Below are 16,182 nucleotides of genomic sequence, written 5' to 3'. Positions count from 1 at the left end.
GTGTGGTGGTGTCTGTTGCTGTAGTGCTGCACTTGTGGGGGGACGTGGCCCAGAGCCAAGGAGGCTTGGCACGGTCTGAAGGCATGGGTGCTTTTGGGCCCCTGGGTTGCTCCCTCTGCAGGAGCGGCGCTGCGGTGGCGGTAGCCGCCATGCGGTGCTGTAACCGTTAGAGTAGGGACCCACTTTCAGAGGTCGCCGTGAAGTGGCAAGTGGGCTTGCATACAATTTGATCAAAATGTTACAAAGAACCTCTCGTTCATATTTATATATTTTGCCTAGCCGCAATTGATCATTGTATATAGTGGATGTGCGGTCCATGTCTTTTCTCTCCCCTTGGATATATATATTTGATGCACTATTAGCACTTTAAATCATCTGTATATTTGTTATATTATATATATGACACTTTAAATATGCCTCATTATATTAATTGTGACTCCTATATATACCGGTTTATCACTGTTTATATTGCTTGAGAGGCTCCATTGAGTGAGCTAAAACGTCGCAAAGGGGAATAAAGTCCACAATTTTCACTGAATTGTACTGGAGTGCTGCCATTCTTTGCTTTTTATTTACCGTTTGGATATTGGATTTATACTCGAGGGCTTGCACCCAGGTTATCTGTTGCTGTCACAGTGCTGCTTTCCTGATGGTTGATAGATAGAAAGATAAATAGTAAAACAGAGAGAACTTCAGACATAAGGTGTAGAAAATCCAGCGGCCTAGACAGAATCTCACTAGAAATAATAAAACACAGCCCACCAGAAATACAGGCCACAATAGCAAAACTATTCAATATGGTGCTGAGTGCCGGCTACTTCCCTCAAATCTGGAACCAAGGCCTTATAATACCTCTGCACAAGAGTGGGGACAGGTACGACCCAGCCAACTACCGAGGGATATGTGTCAGCAGCAACCTGGGGAAAGTGTTCAACAGCATCTTGAATAAGAGAGCACTCGGCTTCCTCAACCAAAGCCAAGCTGGGTTCATGCCAAATCACCGCACCACTGACCACATCTACACCTTGCGCAGCCTCATCAAGAGCCACGTCCACAATACAAAGCATGGGAAGATATACGCCTATTTTGTGGACTTTAAGAAGGCCTTTGACTCATGTGGCATCTGGGCCTATTTCTGAAACTGCTAGAGAGCGGAATAGGAGGTAAAACCTATGATTTCATCAGAAGCTCCTACACAGAGAATAGATGCAGGTGAATGGGAAAAGAACAGCTTATTTCCAGAAGAGCCGAGGAGTTAGACTAGGCTGCAGCCTCAGTCCAACGCTCTTCAACATCTACATCAATGAATTGGCCACAGCTCTGGAATCCTCCTCAGCACCAGGCCTCACCCTACATGATACCCAGGTGAAATTTTTGTTGTATGCAGATGACCTGCTGCTGCTATCACCAACTGAGAAATATCTCCAAGACAACCTGCAAATCCTGGTAAAATTCAGCTCCACGTGGGCACTACCCATCAATGCAAAGAAAACCAACATCATGGTGTTCTAGAGGAGAAACTCAAAATCCCCCAGGCACCCGACCTTCACACTAAATAACGCCAAACTTACAGCGACCGACAGGTACACCTACCTGGGCCTAGAAATCAACCAATCAGGAAGCTTTAAACAAGCCATTGAGATGCTGAAAGACAAGGTATGCAAAACCTTCCATGCCATCAGAAGAAAACTGTACCACCTCAAACCACCAGTGACGGTCGGGCTTAAAACCTTTGACTGCATCATCTCCCCAATCTTCCTGTATGCCAGTGAAGTCTGGGGTCCGGACACGTAACCCAGATTGGTCAAGGTAGGATTTCAGCCCAACAGAAATATTCCACCTGGAATTTTGCAAACACCTTCTCCAAGTCCATCGGAGTACCTCAAATAGGGCTTGTGGAGCCGAACTGGGCAGACTCCCACTACACCTTACAATCCAGAAGGGGGCGCTATCATTCTGGGCCCACCTATATAGCAGCAGACAAAGTTCTATTCATTTAAAGCCTTGCTACACCATGGGGTCCCAGGTAAGACAGGCACCCCGGAACATTTCACCCTGACCCAGCTGAACCAAAATGTCACTCAGGAACAACTCACAAAAGCTGAAATCAAGAACATAATAAACAAGGGCCAAGAGGAATACCCCAGAGACAGACAAATCCTGACCCGGTACAGACTGAGCGCCGACAACCTGGTCATCGAATCTGGGTGTCACAGACAGAACTACAATCCCAGGGAGAACAAACTGTGCCAACAGTGCGACCAGGAGGCCGTGGAGGATGAGGCCCACTTCCTACTACACTGCTCCAAATACTCAGCAATATGGGACACTCACTTCAGGAGACTCTGATCCCTTACCGGACTTCAGCTCCATGGAAGAGGAAGAGAAACTATACATCCTGGATGGTGAAAAGGAAAAACACAGTGGGCATACCGGCACAATATGTCACGCAATGCCATACACAGAGAGAGACACGATATGCCATGGACTTGTATACCCCGACCCTAGATGTGTTCTTGCTTTGGCAATGCTAATTTGTATTTGGTCCTGCCAATAAAGCTTCTATAAATTGAATTATATATATATATATATATATATATATATATATATATATATATACATAAATGTAGAAGAAATCCCACAGCACTCCAATGTAGAGAGAACGCATGCTTGAAAAAGGTCCCATAGCAGGACGGAAACGTTGCAGCTTGTATTGACTGAATAAACCACTTTCTTTTGTACATTGGAGCGCTGTGGGATTTCTTCGACATTTATCTATAATCCTCGGATAAGGTTTACCTGCCTGCACCCGTTACCATTTTGGAATTTCATATAGAGTACTGCTCACTTCTGTTTGTGTGTGTGTGTGTATATATATATATATATATATATATATATATATATATATATATATATATACACACACACACAAACAGAAGTGAGCAGCACTCCATATGAGATTCCAAAATGGTAATGGGTGCAGGCAGGTAGTCCTTATCCGAGGATTATAGATAAACGTGTGTGTATATATATATATATATATATATATATATATATGATAGATAGATAGATAGCACTCAAAAAGAATGGCGACAGTACTGCGAACACTGTCACCTAAACCGCTAATATATAAATAAATATGCATTACATGCTAAATCTACTTGCAATAGGGAGGTTCTTAGTGCATGTATATTTAGTGCTATATATTTGCAGTCACAGGCGTTCTTGCACCTGCATATATGTTTTGTATCATTTTGTTGGAATGTGCATGTAATGGCAGGAAGGAGGTGAAGGGAAAGTGAGCCCTAATCTACCCACCGCCCTGTCCCTGCCTACTTGCAACGACCCGCCCTAGGCGACGAGGTACAACTGGGCGGCGGTCCCTACGCTGGCTAAGTGCACAGGAAGACAAACAGGGAACACGCAAGGGAAGGGGCAGTAGCCACGGAACGCCACGAGGAAACGGGGCGGCGAACGAACAGTCAGGACCAGGACGAAGTGAGTACACCCGAGCGGGCACGGAGACAGAAGCAAGCCAGGGCAAGCAAGCAGGTAAAGCAGAACTGCAGCAAGGCAGTAGCACGGCAGAAGCAGGCTGGAGCAAGCAGCAGTGGGGCCAGGAATCCAAAAGAATTACAAGCACTGAGGGAGAGCACAGGGCAGGTAATAAAGGGCAGGGGGCGGAGCTAACTCCGAGAGACCAGGCCGCGAAAGGCTCTCCCACTCCTGAGCCTGCCACCCTGGTTGGTGGGAGATGGTGTCAGTCGAACAGGTCTGGCCTCAGGTGTGGATTGATTAATCCCAGGAGTATAGCTAGATGGAGTACCTGGCAGATCCCTAACAGTACTCCCCCTTTTATGAGGGGCCACCGGACCCTTACTAAGGGGACCCGGTTTAGTGGGGAAGAGGAGGTGGAACCTCCTGATCAATACCCCAGCGTGAACATCACGGGCAGGTACCCAAGTCCTCTCCTCCGGCCCGTATCCTCTCCAATGGACCAGGTACTGGAGGGAGCCCTGGACCATCCTACTGTCCATAATCTTGGCCACCTCGAATTCCACCCCCTCAGGGGTGAGAACGGGAACAGGAGGTATCCTCGAGGGGGACCAGGACGGGGAGCAGCGTTTAAGGAGGGAGGCATGGAAGACGTCATGTATGCGAAAGGATGGGGGGAGCTCCAGACGGAAGGATACAGGGTTGAGGACTTCAATGATCTTATAAGGTCCAATGAATCGGGGAGCAAACTTCCTGGACGGGACCTTAAGGCGCAAGTTCCTGGACGACAACCAGACCAAATCCCCGACGACAAACCGGGGGTTAGCAGAACGTCTACTATCCGCCTGAATCTTTTGTGCGCTCTGGGACGCCTCTAGGTTCTTCTGAACCTGGGCCCAGACAGTGCACAGTTCCCGATGAACCTCCTCTACCTCAGGATTATTGGAACAACCAGGGGAGACGGAGGAGAACCTTGGGTTAAACCCGAAATTACAGAAAAATGGGGAGACCCCTGACGAGTTACTGACCCGGTTATTCAGGGAAAATTCAGCAAGGGGAAGGAATGAGACCCAATCGAATTGACAGTCAGAGATAAAACACCTTAAATATTGTTCCAGGGATTGGTTGGTCCTTTCCGTTTGGCCATTAGTTTCGGGATGGAAGGCGGAGGAGAAGGACAGATCAATCTCCAACTTTTTACAAAAAGCTCTCCAAAATAAGGAAACAAATTGTACCCCTCTGTCAGAAACGATATTGACTGGGGCCCCATGGAGACGCAGGATGTGTTTCACAAACAAAGAAGCTAACGTCTTGGCGTTAGGTAGCTTCTTAAGGGGCACAAAGTGGCACATCTTGCTGAAGCGGTCGACTACCACCCACACCACCGACTTGCCCTGAGAAGGAGGCAAATCGGTGATAAAATCCATGGAGATATGGGTCCAAGGTCTCTGGGGAATGGGCAAGGAACGTAGTAGGCCCGCAGGTCGGGACCTAGGGGTTTTGGACCTAGCGCAAACCTCACAAGCGGCGACGTAAGCCCTAACATCTTTAGGCAACCCAGGCCACCAATAGTTTCTGGTAATGAGGTGTTTGGTGCCCAAGATGCCAGGATGACCAGATAGAGCGGAGTCATGGTTTTCCCTGAGTACCCTCAGCCGGTATTGCAGGGGAACAAACAGTTTGTCCCCAGGGACGTTCCCGGGAGCTGCACCCTGATCAGCCGCGATATCAGAAGCTAAATCAGAATCCGTGGCAGAGACTATTATACCAGGGGGTAAAATACAAGCGGGATCCTTCTCGGAAGGAGGATTGGCCATGAAACTACGTGACAGAGCGTCAGCCTTAATATTCTTGGACCCAGCCCTATAGGTAACCAAGAAATTAAATCTGGTAAAGAATAGTGCCCACCGAGCTTGTCTAGGATTAAGCCTCCGGGCCGATTCTAGGAAAACCAGATTCTTGTGATCCGTAAGGACCGTTACCTGGTGTCTGGCCCCCTCCAGGAAGTGCCGCCACTCCTCAAAAGCCCATTTAATGGCTAGAAGTTCGCGGTTGCCAATATCATAGTTACTCTCCGTGGGCGAAAACTTCCTAGAGAAGTAAGCACAGGGGCGGAGATGGGTGAGGGAGCTGGTACCCTGGGACAAGACGGCCCCCACTCCCACCTCGGAAGCGTCAACCTCCACAATAAATGGCTCCTCTTGGTTGGGCTGAATCAGCACGGGGGCCGAGATAAAGCACTTCTTGAGAGTCTCAAAGGCCTGGACGGCCTCAGGGGGCCAATGGAGGACATCGGCACCCTTGCGGGTAAGGTCCGTAAGAGGCTTAGCGACGACCGAGAAGTTGGCAATAAATCTCCTGTAATAGTTGGCGAACCCTAAAAAACACTGTAACGCCTTAAGGGAGGCAGGTTGGACCCATTCCGCCACAGCTTGAACCTTGGCAGGGTCCATGCGGAATTCATGAGGAGTGAGGATTTGCCCTAAAAATGGTATCTCCTGTACCCCAAAGACACATTTTTCAGTCTTAGCAAACAGATTATTCTCCCGAAGGACCTGGAGCACCTTCCTGACATGCTCCACGTGGGAGGACCAGTCCTTGGAAAACACCAGTATGTCATCAAGGTACACAACAAGAAAATTACCCAGGTACTCTCTCAGGATTTCATTAATAAAATTCTGGAAGACAGCAGGGGCATTACACAACCCAAAGGGCATGACCAGGTATTCGAAATGACCCTCGGGTGTGTTGAACGCAGTTTTCCACTCATCCCCCTCTTTGATGCGGATAAGGTTATATGCCCCCCGTAGATCGAACTTAGAAAACCATTGGGCTCCCTGAACCTGATTAAAAAGATCCGGAATCAAAGGAAGTGGGTACTGGTTCCTTACGGTGACCTTATTCAGGTTACGATAATCAATGCACGGCCTAAGACCACCATCCTTCTTCCCCACGAAGAAGAAGCCAGCAGCTACAGGAGAAGTCGAGGGGCGAATGAAACCCTTGGCCAGGCATTCTTGGATATACACCCTCATCGCTTCACGTTCAGGACATGAAAGATTAAATATCCTACCCTTAGGAAGCTTGGCACCAGGCACCAAATCGATAGCGCAATCGTAATCTCTATGGGGGGGCAACACCTCGGAGGCCTCCTTAGAAAACACATCGGCGAAGTCCTGAACAAACTCAGGAAGCGTGTTTACCTCCTCCCGGGGAGAAATAGAGTTAACAGAAAGACATGACATAAGACATTCATTACCCCATTTGGTGAGATCCCCAGTATTCCAATCAAATGTGGGATTATGCAACTGCAACCAGGGAAGGCCTAAAACCAGATCAGACGATAATCCCTGCATCACCAGTACAGAGCACTGCTCCAAATGCATGGAGCCAACCAGGAGTTCAAAAACAGGAGTATGCTGAGTAAAATAACCATTAGCAAGGGGGGTTGAGTCGATTCCTACTACAGGGATAGGATAAGGTAAATCAATACAAGGCATCTTTAGAGACATAGCAATTTCCACAGACATGATATTAGCAGATGAGCCAGAATCCACGAAAGCACTGCCCGTGGCAGACCGGCCAGCAAACGAGACCTGAAAGGGAAGCAAAATTTTATTGCGTTTCACATTAACGGGAAATACCTGTGCGCCCAAGTGACCTCCCCGATGATCACTTAGGCGCGGAAGTTTTCCGGCTTCTTATTCTTGCGCCTGGGACAGGTGTTCAGTAGATGCTTGTCGTCCCCACAGTAGAAGCAGAGACCATTCATTCTGCGAAACTCCCTACGTTGTCGAGGGGACATGGAGGCCCCGAGTTGCATAGGTACCTCCGAGTCCTCCGTGGAGGGGCGAGGAGACGGGACCTCGGGGGGGATCGCAGAAAAGTCAGAGGGGAGCACACTGAAGCGTTCTAGCTGACGTTCCCTGAGACGTCGGTCAAGTCGTACTGCTAGGGCCATAACCTGGTCAAGGGAGTCAGGCGAGGGGTAGCTAACCAGCAGATCCTTTAGGGCGTCAGATAATCCTAACCTAAACTGGCACCTTAGGGCCGGATCGTTCCACTGAGAAGCTACGCACCACTTCCTAAAATCAGAACAGTATTCCTCAACCGGTCTCCTACCCTGACGTAAGGTCACCAGCTGACTCTCGGCTAAAGCAGTCCTGTCAGTCTCGTCGTAAATGAGTCCGAGGGCAGAGAAAAAACGATCCACAGAGGAAAGTTCAGGGGCGTCAGGAGCCAAGGAGAAGGCCCACTCTTGGGGCCCTTCCTGGAGTCGGGATATGATGATACCCACCCGCTGGTTCTCGGAACCTGAGGAGTGGGGCTTTAGGCGGAAATACAGTCTGCAACTCTCCCGGAAGGAGAGAAACGTCTTACGGTCCCCTGAAAACCGGTCAGGTAACTTGAGGTCGGGTTCTAGAGGTGAGGTGAGGGGTACTACTAAAGCAGCGTCACCCTGATTGACCCTTTGGGCCAGGGCCTGGACCTGTAGGGAGAGGCCCTGCATCTGCTGGGTCAGGGTCTCAAGGGGGTCCATGATAGCGTCAGCGTAGGAGAAATGGTAGACTAGGTAAGGGCTTGTAATTATGTAGGGCTTGTAATTATGTAATGGCAGGAAGGAGGTGAAGGGAAAGTGAGCCCTAATCTACCCACCGCCCTGTCCCTGCCTACTTGCAACGACCCGCCCTAGGCGACGAGGTACAACTGGGCGGCGGTCCCTACGCTGGCTAAGTGCACAGGAAGACAAACAGGGAACACGCAAGGGAAGGGGCAGTAGCCACGGAACGCCACGAGGAAACGGGGCGGCGAACGAACAGTCAGGACCAGGACGAAGTGAGTACACCCGAGCGGGCACGGAGACAGAAGCAAGCCAGGGCAAGCAAGCAGGTAAAGCAGAACTGCAGCAAGGCAGTAGCACGGCAGAAGCAGGCTGGAGCAAGCAGCAGTGGGGCCAGGAATCCAAAAGAATTACAAGCACTGAGGGAGAGCACAGGGCAGGTAATAAAGGGCAGGGGGCGGAGCTAACTCCGAGAGACCAGGCCGCGATAGGCTCTCCCACTCCTGAGCCTGCCACCCTGGTTGGTGGGAGATGGTGTCAGTCGAACAGGTCTGGCCTCAGGTGTGGATTGATTAATCCCAGGAGTATAGCTAGATGGAGTACCTGGCAGATCCCTAAGGGTATGTGCACACACACTATTTACGTCCGTAATTGACGGACGTATTTTGGCCGCAAGTACCGGACAGAACTCAGTGCAGGGAGCCGGGCTCCTAGCATCATAGTTATGTACGATGCTAGGAGTCCCTGCCTCGCTGCAGGACAACTGTCCCGTACTGTAATCATGTTTACAGTACGGGACAGTTGTCCTGCAGCGAGGCAGGGACTCCTAGCATCGTACATAAGTATGATGCTAGGAGCCCGGCACCTTGCACTGTGTTCGGTCCGGGACTTGCGGCCGAAATACGTCCGTCAATTACGGACGTAATTAGTGTGTGTGCACATACCCTAACAGTGCAGTTCAAACTTTTGTGTTGATAGATAGATAGATAGATAGATAGATATTTGGAAAAAATAAAGTGTTTTACCATTACTATTACAGCAGGTCTGCAGGGAGAAGTTACAGCAGGTCTGCAGGGAGGAGTTACAGCAGGCCTGAGGGGGGGGGGCGAGGAGGCCCACAATGGAGGGGCGCGAAGGACCCACGAGGAGAGGCTGGGGGGGTGACGGCAGTACCACTAGTACTGCTCTGATGGGGGCCCTGCAGACACACACCCAGCGTCGGCACATCCTTTTAAATTTGGAGGGGCAGGAAGGTGAGCGCAGTAAGCGCCGAGCTTCTGCTCTAGTCTTTAACAACGACTCAGTCTCCTGCCCTCACCTCATTACTTACCAACCGCTCTCTTCTTTTCATCAGAGGAGAGCGTTCGACCGCTCCTCCCGCATTGCTCCAGCTTCTCTCTGCTCCTCTCTGGCGGCACGTGCAGCATCAGAGAGGAAGAGTGTACTACACTGCCTGTATGCACAAGATGCCTCCCCCGAGTCGGCAGGCTCACCTCATGGCAGGTGCCGCCCTGGTCCCAGCGGTGGGAACCCCAACGATCAGATATTTAACCCCTATCCTGTGGATAAAGATTAGATTATTAAAGGCCCTTTTTCAAGAACAGATGGTCGGCATAACACTCGTTCCGATCATTGTCTTGTGTGAACATAGCAACAAGCTTGTTTTCCGGTTGATTGCATCTTTTAAACAGGCAAAAAAAATCATTGTTTGTAGGCAGCACATCTCCCCATATAAATAGGGGATGTGCTGCCGACAATATGCAAACTGTATGGCGACAAACGATTGTATTAACTATCATTTTTCCCCACACTCACAAAGATTGCTCCATTTAAAAGTATTTAATTAGCACCAATCGAATTGCCATTATCGTTGATCAGCGTTCGTTACTGGGCAGGAAATCTGCCTGTGAAAAAGGACCTTTAATTTTTCCTGGTTGAAAACCAAAGCGAGATAACCATCCACTCTGTTCCAGGCTGAACACAGAGAGCAACATAGAGAGACAGGAGGGAGCGCAGTACATTTAAAGTCTCTTGAACCCCTTAACAAGATTTTAAACCATGTCCATATGCCCTTTTATGAGAAGGAGCCCATTTAGAAGGGACCTAAATACACTTTATCTGTTCTGTACACAAAACGACTGTATGTGGCTTTACCGTGGACACTACCCTATGTTGCAAAAGAAAACTCCCTGGACCTCAATCTCATTAAAATATCAGGTAATATGCCGGAAAAGTAAGCAAAGAACTGTAGTTGAATTTAGCCACCAGTTAGTGGAGGAATTGGATAAAATAGACTGGTGGAATTCTTACCTGACAGAATTGATGCTGTGGGGTGTAACCAGGACCGCCATCAGGAATTTCAGGGCCCCAAAAAGCTACATTTTCTGGGCCCCCCTACCGTGGCACCGCCTGTTAACGGTACTCCGTCCAGCACTATATCATGCCGCCATCAGGGGAGTATTAGGGGTACTGATGTGAGGGGCCCGGCCAAACCTAATTGAAAGGGGGGCCCGGCAACTGCCGCGACTTGCCTTTGGTAGAAAAAAAACAGGCCCCTGCAATGGGGCTCGTTTTTTTCACCAAAAGAATGTCGCGAGCTGCGGAGCCCCCCTCTCGTCATGGGGGCCGTCAAAAACCGCCCGCGTGACCGATCGCACGCACACGCAAACTCCCGCGCGTGCGCACTCGCGAGCGTCCGCGAGCGCGCACCCGCGACCGTACGCACCCGCGACCACCCGCGCATGCGTCCACGAGCGCGCACCAGCGACCGCACGTACCCGCGACCGCGCACCCGCGACCGCCTGGAACCGCGCACCGAATTTTGAGGCAGATTTTGACCTGCCCACACTATCTTGCCGCGTTTTTTGCCCGTGGCGATTGAGGACAGCAGACAAAAAACGCAGCGAAAAATGCATTTTCTGCCTCCCATTGATTTCGATGGGAGGTCAGAGGCAGAACCGCGGCAAGAAAGGACGTGCTGCTTTTTCTTTTTTCCGCGACTGGCTCCCATTGATTTCAGATTAAATCAATGGGAGGCGGTTTTAGAAGTTGTTTGGTGCTGATTCTGACGCAGTGTCCGAGTCAACATCAAGGCCCAAAAACTCTGTGAACTGGGCCTTATTCTTAGGGCTTATTCAGACGAACGTGTAATACATCCGTGCAACGTGCGTGATTTTCACGCGCCTCGCACGGACTTATGTTACTCTATGGGGCCGTTCAGACTGTCAGTGATTTTCACGTAGCGTGTGTCCGTGTGTCCGCTGCATAAAACTCACGACATGTCCTATATTTGTGCATTGTTCGCGCATCACGCACCCATTGAAGTCAATGGGTGCGTGAAAATCACGCCCAGCACTTCCACAGCAGTATAAACTATGAATGAAAACAGAAAAGCACCACGTGCTACAAACATACAAACAGAGTGTCATAATGATGGCGGCTGCGCGAAAATCACGCAGCCGCGCATCATACGCTGCTGACACACGAAGCTGTTATGGACCTTTTGCATGCGCAAAATGTCACGTTTTTTGCGTGCGCAAAAAGCACACGCTTGTATAAATACGGCCCTAGGGTAGGAACATACTAGGCATGAACACTGCAGATTTTATGCAACACATTTTATTGCGGAAAATCTGCAGCGTATTACAGTCGCAGCCGAGTAGATGAGATTTGAACAAATCTCATCCACACGCTGCAAAAAATTTTTTACCTGCAGTGTGGCTTTTTAAGCCGCAGCATGTCAATGTATTCTGTGGAATCGCTGCTCCTCTGTTGCGGGAATGCTGCGGTTCTGCCGCAAAAATCACAAATGAGAAAAAAAAAGGTACTTTTTTAAATTTATAAAAAAGTTTATACTTACCCCGGCGGTAGTCCTGGCGACGTGATCCTCTATTCTTAGCGCAGCCCGACCTCCTGTCATGACGTTTCATCACATGTGACTGCTGCAGCGGTCACATGGTCTACAGCATTATCCCAGGAGGCAGGGCTACGTTCAGAAGAGAGAGATGCGTCACCTAAAATACGGCCGGGGCAAGTCTAAACTTTTTTTTCCCTGCAGGATTCCCGCAGCGGACATGCCTTACGAAACCTGCGCCACTATTTGGTGCGGTTTTGCTGGCAGAATTTCCTGCGGCTACCGGGGCGGATAAGCTGTGAAGTTTTACTCAGCATATCCACCTAGTGTGTCCCTTATGATGTCGCTCCTGGAGCTGCTGCCTGTCACATCACCGTTGCGGGGTTCACCCGACGGAAACCTCAGACGGAACCCCGGAACGGAAGCGAACGGTGATGTGAACAGGCCCTAACACAAAAGTTTTGTATTTTTTTAAGCTGGTTCACAAAAAAAAAAATAATTCCAAATTCTACTGGACCAATTGCCTATTTAGAGACCAATTGGAGTCTCCAAGGCGCTGCTGCACGGGAAAGCAATAAGCAAACGATGTATCAAGTAAAGGTGATTTAATGAAAACAAGGCTACGCGTTTCAATGCCGCACCGGCATCTTCATCAGGCCATAAAAGAAATAAAACATCTGCACAGTTTAAATACACACTGACCAATTAAAAAACCCGCCAATATGACTGGGGTCAAAGTTCTCAGATGACGTCATGAATGAAAAGAGCTGTAACCGTTCACACGAGGCAATAGATAGTAAAACAGCAGTCAGGACCATGGACAGCGGTAGTGTCAAAAATACGCAACTGTATAAAAGGAAAGCACATAGCCGACAGGATAATAATGGTACATAGGGAATAGAAATGCGAAATTGCAGAAGGGATAATCGATGATAAAATGCAAATAATGTTGAAATAAGAATAATATATGACATATATAAAAGAGGAACGAAAAAGGATTCAGATATACAGTAAATAAATAACTGTGCCGCAATATGCTTGCTCGGAATAAACATCCAATGGATGTTTAATAACTAACATACAAATGGATGTTGGGAGAAAGATACATAATGATGTAAAATGGAGATGTAGAAAAAATGAGTGAAATGAACAGAAGAGACAGCGCAATAGTCGGGAAAGGACAGGGCATAGAAAACTATAATGGGCATGATATACATAGTGATCCAATAAAGTACCATTAGAAATGGTGTTACGATGGATACTATACAGTTTATGAAATACAATTATGCGATGATGTACAATTACAGAATCAATGCAGTACAAAAATAGATAAAACAATTGATAATAGACATAAAAAAAAAAAAAAAAACGGGGTAAAAGGGAACAAGTTGCAAGAACACCAATATATAAAAGGATCATCGGGGGGCTGGGTAAAAAACAACATATATAGAGCCAAAAAGTGAGAGAGTAATTGGAAAAATCGGGTATCACGAAAATGAAGAGCAGGAAGGGAAATCACTAATAATCTTTATTTAATTGCGCAAAAATGCCGCTAAATAGAAATGACCTTAAATTATGAAGCAAACGAATTTAAAGGAGTACATAAAACTAGGAAGTGCAAAATACTCACAAATGTGAGGGAAAAACGGACCCAAACGAACGGGCAGAGAAATTAGTGGTGAATGGATGGGCAAAATGTATTGTTAATAAATGATAATTAATCAAGGGACGATTCAGTTAGATCATTAAGACCATATGGTTGTAGAGTCCTAAGTTTAAAGATCCAATAGTTTTCGCGCTGCTTGAGTTTATTAAACCTATTTGCAGTGTTTGATGAAATCAGTTCGATCGGTGTGACCGTTATTTCATTAAAATGATTGTTATGAGTGGAGGCAAAATGACGTGAAACACTATGTTTCATAAAACCAGAGGTGACATTAAACCTATGACTATTAATTCTGGTTCGCAGGCACTGAGTAGTGCGGCCAATATATTGCAAACGACAAGGGCATTCAAGCATATAAACAATATAAGAACTCCCACAATTAAGGAAATTATTAATTTTAAAAGATTCATCGGTCACTGTTGAAGTATATTTAGTGGCTCTATGAGTGATCACAGTACAGCACATCGACTACTAGCTCCACTTTACTCCCTAAATTATTAGGCTCTTTCAAATGTGGCCATCAACGTTGTATGTGCTGTACTGTGATCACTCATAGAGCCACTAAATATACTTCAACAGTGACCGATGAATCTTTTAAAATTAATAATTTCCTTAATTGTGGGAGTTCTTATATTGTTTATATGCTTGAATGCCCTTGTCGTTTGCAATATATTGGCCGCACTACTCAGTGCCTACTCAGTTTTTAAATTAAATTAAATTGATACAATTAAATTATGCATCAGTGTGATTGGTGCAATTTCCTAAATACATTAATACATTAATTGGTACTAATTAATTGATACATCGTTTGCTTATTGCTTTCCCGTGCAGCAGCGCCTTGGAGACTCCAATTTTTTTCTGTATATCAGCATTATTTTTGCGGTCTTCCTTGGATCACCGGCACCGAGTCCTGGCAGCAGCAGCAGCATTTCTCTCCATCGTCCGTTGTCCTTTGATTCTAGGTGAGCACCTATTTGGACTTCGGGATATTGCTTCCTCTTACCTCTGGTAATCTACACTATGTGGCGCCGTGGTTTTTGTCTCTTTTCTTCTTCTATTTAGAGACCGGCAGCAGCTCCAGGAGCCTAAGGGACTAGGCGGATATGCTAAGTAAAACTACACAGCTTATCCGCCCCGGTAGCCGCAGGAAATTTCGACAGCAAAACCGCACCAAATAGTGGCGCAGGTTTCGTGAGGCATGTCCGCTGCGGGAATCCTGCAGGGAAAAAAAAGTTTAGACTTGCCCCGGCCGTAGTTTAGGTGACGCATCTCTCTCTCCTGAACGTAGCCCCGCCTCCTGGGATGGCGCTGTAGACCATGTGACCGCTGCAGCAGTCACATGGGATGAAACGTCATGACAGGAGGCCGGGCTGCGCTAAGAATAGAGGATCGGGTGGCCTAAACTACGGCCGGGGATGTCTAAACTATTTTATCAATTTAAAAAAGTACCTTTTTTTTATTCTCATTTTGTGATTTTTGCGGCAGAACCGCAGCATTTCCGCAACAGAGGAGCAGCGATTCCACAGAATACATTGACATGCTGCGACTTAAAAAGCCACACTGCAGGTAAATTTTTTTTGCAGCGTGTCGATGAGATTTGTTCAAATCTCATCCACTCGGCTGCGACTGTAATACGCTGCGGATTTTCCACAATAAAATGTGTTGCATAAAATCTGCAGTGTTCATGCGTAGTGTGTTCCTACCCTAAGGCCGGATTTACACAAGCGTGTGCTTTTTGCGCGCGCAAAAAACGTGGCATTTTGCGCATGCAAAAGGTCCATAACAGTTCCGTGTGGCAGCAGCGTATGATGCGCGGCTGTGTGATTTTCACGCAGCCGCCATCATTATGACACTCTGTTTGTATGTTTGTAGCACGTGGTGCTTTTCTGTTTTCATTCATGGTTTATACTGCTGCGGAAGCGCAGGGCGTGATTTTCACGCACCCATTGACTTCAATGGGTGCGTGATGCTCGAACAATGCACAAATATAGGACATGTCGTGAGTTTTATGCAGCGGACACACGGACACACGCTGCGTGAAAATCACTGACTGTCTGCACGGCCCCATAGACTAACATAGGTCCGTGCGAGGCGCGTGAAAATCACGCGCGTTGCACGGACGTATTACACGTTCGTCTGAATGAGCCCTAACAATAAGGCCCAGTTCACAGAGTTTTTGGGCCTTGATATTGACTCGGACACTGCGTCAGAATCAGCACCAAACAACTTCCAAAACCGCCTCCCATTGATTTAATCTGAAATCAATGGGAGCCAGTCGCGGAAAAAAGAAAAAGCAGCACGTCCTTTCTTGCCGCGGTTCCGCCTCTGACCTCCCATCGAAATCAATGGGAGGCAGAAAATGCATTTTTCGCTGCGTTTTTTGTCTGCTGTCCTCAATCGCCGCGGGCAAAAAACACAGCAAAAAAACGCGGCAAGATAGTGTGGGCAGGTCAAAATCTGACTCAAAATTCTTTAAGGAATTTTGAGTCAGATTTTTTTTTGCCTGCAAAATACTCTGTGTGAACAGGGCCATACTTAAACAGCACTTTGAGATACTTTACTCACTGTGTCAGAAGAGCTGCTCCCACTCCACTAAGTTGTGTCCGC

The sequence above is a fragment of the Rhinoderma darwinii genome, chromosome 1 (genome assembly GCF_050947455.1).
Source record: "Rhinoderma darwinii isolate aRhiDar2 chromosome 1, aRhiDar2.hap1, whole genome shotgun sequence".
NCBI lineage: Eukaryota > Metazoa > Chordata > Amphibia > Anura > Rhinodermatidae > Rhinoderma > Rhinoderma darwinii.
Note: the sequence above shows the minus strand (reverse complement) of the source record.